The sequence below is a fragment of the Misgurnus anguillicaudatus genome, chromosome 25 (assembly GCF_027580225.2).
Source record: "Misgurnus anguillicaudatus chromosome 25, ASM2758022v2, whole genome shotgun sequence".
Lineage (NCBI taxonomy): Eukaryota > Metazoa > Chordata > Actinopteri > Cypriniformes > Cobitidae > Misgurnus > Misgurnus anguillicaudatus.
This window is the reverse complement of record NC_073361.2, coordinates 13,837,780-13,841,933: the sequence shown is the minus strand read 5'-3', so window position 1 is coordinate 13,841,933 and position 4,154 is coordinate 13,837,780. Positions and strand designations below refer to the sequence as shown.

The 4,154-nt window shown below is 34.5% G+C and overlaps 1 long non-coding RNA gene across 1 annotated transcript; it reads right to left on the bottom strand.

Annotated features, from left to right (window-relative positions):
- Window positions 1-2,914: 2,914 nt before the first annotated feature.
- On the bottom strand, window positions 2,915-3,892 carry LOC141362138 (uncharacterized). Its single transcript, XR_012368126.1, has 2 exons — window positions 3,255-3,892; window positions 2,915-2,988 (listed from the first exon to the last, which is right to left on the bottom strand). It is a non-coding gene; the product is annotated as an uncharacterized lncRNA (long non-coding RNA).
- Between the last annotated feature and the right edge of the window lie 262 nt (window positions 3,893-4,154).

Sequence of the window (4,154 nt, the reverse complement as noted above, 5' to 3'; positions counted from 1 at the left end):
GTTTTTTACCTTCACTTACCTCGCACCTTTTTGTTTGTTTTTTACCTTCACTTACCTCGCACCTTTTTGTCAGTTTTTTACCTTCACTTACCTCACACCTTTTTGTTAGTTTTTTTTACCTTCACTTACCTCGCACCTTTTTGTTAGTTTTTTTTACCTTCACTTACCTCGCACCTTTTTGTTTGTTTTTTACCTTCACTTACCTCGCACCTTTTTGTTTGTTTTGTTTGTTTAGTTACCTTCACTTACCTCACACTTTTTTAACCTTCACTTACCTCACACCTGTTTTTACCTTCACTTACCTCGCACCTTTTTCTTCCCTTTACTTACCTCGCACCTTTTTGTTTGTTTTTTACCTTCACTTACCTTGCACCTTTTTGTTAGTTTTTTTTACCTTCACTTACCTCGCACCTTTTTGTTAGTTTTTTACCGTCACTTACCTCGCACCTTTTTGTCAGTTTTTTTTACCTTCACTTACCTCGCACCTTTTTGTTAGTTTTTTACCGTCACTTACCTCGCACCTTTTTGTTAGTTTTTTACCTTCACTTACCTCGCACCTTTTTGTCAGTTTTTTTTACCTTAACTTACCTCGCACCTTTTTGTTAGTTTTTTACCTTCACTTACCTCGCACCTTTTTGTTAGTTTTTTTTTACCTTCACTTACCTCGCACCTTTTTGTCAGTTTTTTACCTTCACTTACCTCGCACCTTTTTGTTATTTTTTTTTACCTTCACTTACCTCGCACCTTTTTGTTAGTTTTTTTACCTTCACTTACCTCGCACCTTTTTGTTAGTTTTTTACCTTCACTTACCTCGCACCTTTTTGTTTGTTTTGTTTGTTTAGTTACCTTCACTTACCTCGCACTTTTTTAACCTTCACTTACCTCACACCTTTTTTTACCTTCACTCACCTCGCACCTTTTTCTTCCCTTTACTTACCTCGCACCTTTTTGTTTGTTTTTTAACTTAAATTAACAAGCACCTTTTTGTTTGTTTTTTACCTTCACTTACCTCGCACCTTTTTGTTAGTTTTTTTTACCTTCACTTACCTCGCACCTTTTGGTTTGTTTTGTTATTTTCACTTACCTCGAACCTTTTTATTTGTTTTGTTTTTGTTTGTTTTGTTATTTTCACTTACCTCGAACCTTTTTGTTTGTTTTGTTTTTGTTTGTTTAGTTACCTTCACTTACCTCGCACCTTTTTGTTTGTTTTGTTACCTTCACTTACCTCGCTCCTTTTTGTTTTTTTTGTTTTTTTTTTTCTTTTACCTTCACTTACCTCACACCTTTTTGTTTGTTTTGTTACCTTCACTTACCTCGCACCTTTTTGTTTGTTTTGTTTTTGTTTGTTTTGTTACCTTCACTTACCTCGCACCTTTTTGTTTGTTTTGTTTTTGTTTGTTTTGTTACCTTCACTTACCTCGCACCTTTTTGTTTGTTTTGTTTTTGTTTGTTTTGTTACCTTCACTTACCTCGCACCTTTTTGTTTGTTTTGTTTTTGTTTGTTTTGTTACCTTTACTTACCTCGCACCTTTTTGTTTGTTTTGTTTTGGTTTGTTTTGTTACCTTCACTGACCTCGCACCTTTTTGTTTGTTTTGTTTTTGTTTGTTTTGTTACCTTCACTTACCTCGCACCTTTTGTTTGTTTTGTTACCTTCACTTACCTCGCACCTTTTTGTTTGTTTTTTATACCTTCAGTTACCTCGAACCTTTTTGTTTGTTTTGTTTTTTTTTGTTTTGTTACCTTCACTTACCTTGCACCTTTTTGTTTGTTTTGTTACCTTCACTTACCTCGCACCTTTTTGTTTGTTTTGTTTTTGTTTGTTTTGTTACCTTCACTTACCTCGCACCTTTTTGTTTGTTTTGTTTTTGTTTGATTTGTTACCTTCACTTACCTTGCATCTTTTTGTTTGTTTTGTTACCTTCACTTACTTCGCACCTTTTTGTTTGTTTTGTTTTTGTTTGTTTTGTTACCTTCACTTACTTCGCACCTTTTTGTTTGTTTTGTTTTTGTTTGTTTTGTTACCTTCACTTACCTCGCACCTTTTTGTTTGTTTTGTTTTTGTTTGTTTTGTTGCCTTCACTTACCTCGCACCTTTTTGTTTGTTTGGTTACCTTCACTTACCTCGCACCTTTTTGTTTGTTTTTTATACCTTCACTTACCTTGCACCTTTTTGTTTGTTTTGTTTTTGTTTGTTTTGTTACCTTCACTTACCTCGCAACTTTTTGTTTGTTTTGTTACCTTCACTTACCTCGCACCTTTTTGTTTGTTTTGTTTTTGTTTGTTTTGTTACCTTCACTTACCTCACACCTTTTTGTTTGTTTTGTTTTTGTTTGTTTTGTTACCTTCACTTACCTCACACCTTTTTGTTTGTTTTGTTACCTTCACTTACCTTGCAGCTTTTTGTTTGTCTTGTTTTTGTTTGTTTTGTTACCTTCACTTACCTCGCACCTTTTTGTTTTTTATACCTTCACTTACCTTGCACCTTTTTGTTTGTTTTGTTTTTGTTTGTTTAGTTACCTTCACTTACCTCGCACCTTTTTGTTTGTTTTGTTTTTGTTTGTTTTGTTATTTTCACTTACCTCGCACCTTTTTGTATGTTTTGTTTTTGTTTGTTTAGTTACCTTCACTTACCTCGCACCTTTTTGTTTGTTTTGTTTTTGTTTGTTTTGTTATTTTCACTTACCTCGCACCTTTTTGTTTGTTTTGTTACATTCACTTACCTTGCACCTTTTTGTTTGTTTTGTTACCTTCACTTACCTCGCACCTTTTTTTGTTGCCTTCACTTACCTCACACCTTTTTGTTTGTTTTGTTTTTGTTTGTTTTGTTACCTTCACTTACCTCGCACCTTTTTTGTTACCTTCACTTACCTCACACCTTTTTGTTTGTTTTGTTATTTTCACTTACCTCGCATCTTTTTGTTTGTTTTGTTACCTTCACTTACCTCGCACCTTTTTGTTTGTTTTTTATACCTTCACTTACCTCGCACCTTTTTGTTAGTTTTGTTATACCTTCACTTACCTCGCACCTTTTTGTTCGTTTTTTTATACCTTCACTTACCTCGCACCTTTTTGTTCGTTTTTTATACCTTCACTTACCTCGCACCTTTTTGTTAGTTTTGTTATACCTTCACTTACCTCGCACCTTTTTGTTAGTTTTTTTATACCTTCACTTACCTCGCACCTTTTTGTTCGTTTTTTATACCTTCACTTACCTCGCACCTTTTTTGTTTTGTTACCTTCACTTACCTCGCACCTTTTTGTTTTTGTTTGTTTTTTTACCTTCACTTACCTCGTACCTTTTTGTTTGTTTTTTAAACCTTCACTTACCTCGCACCTTTTTGTTTGTTTTTTAATACCTTCACTTACATCACACCTTTTTTATACCTTCACTTACCTCGCACCTTTTTTTGTTACCTTCACTTACCTCGCACCTTTTTGTTTTTGTTACCTTCACTTACCTTGCACCTTTTTGTTTTTTACCTTCACTTACCTCGCACCTTTTTTATACCTTCACTTACCTCGCACCTTTTTTGTTACATTCACTTACCTCGCACCTTTTTGTTTTTGTTACCTTCACTTACCTTGCACCTTTTTGTTTTTTACCTTCACTTACCTTGCACCTTTTTTATACCTTAACTTACCTCGCACCTTTTTTTTGTTGCCTTCACTTACCTCGCACCTTTTTGTTTGTTTTGTTTTTGTTTGTTTTGTTACCTTCACTTACCTCGCACCTTTTTTGTTACCTTCACTTACCTCGCACCTTTTTGTTTTTATTACCTTCACTTACCTTGCACCTTTTTGTTTTTTACCTTCACTTACCTCGCACCTTTTTGTTTTTTACCTTCACTTACCTTGCACCCTTTTGTTTTTTACCTTCACTTACCTCGCACCTTTTTTATACCTTCACTTACCTCGCACCTTTTTTGTTGCATTCACTTACCTCGCACCTTTTTGTTTTTGTTACCTTCACTTACCTTGCACCTTTTTGTTTTTTACCTTCACTTACCTCGCACCTTTTTTATACCTTCACTTACCTCGCACCTTTTTTGTTACATTCACTTACCTCGCACCTTTTTGTTTGTTTTGTTTTTGTTTGTTTAGTTACCTTCACTTACCTCGCACCTTTTTGTTTGTTTTGTTACCTTCACTTACC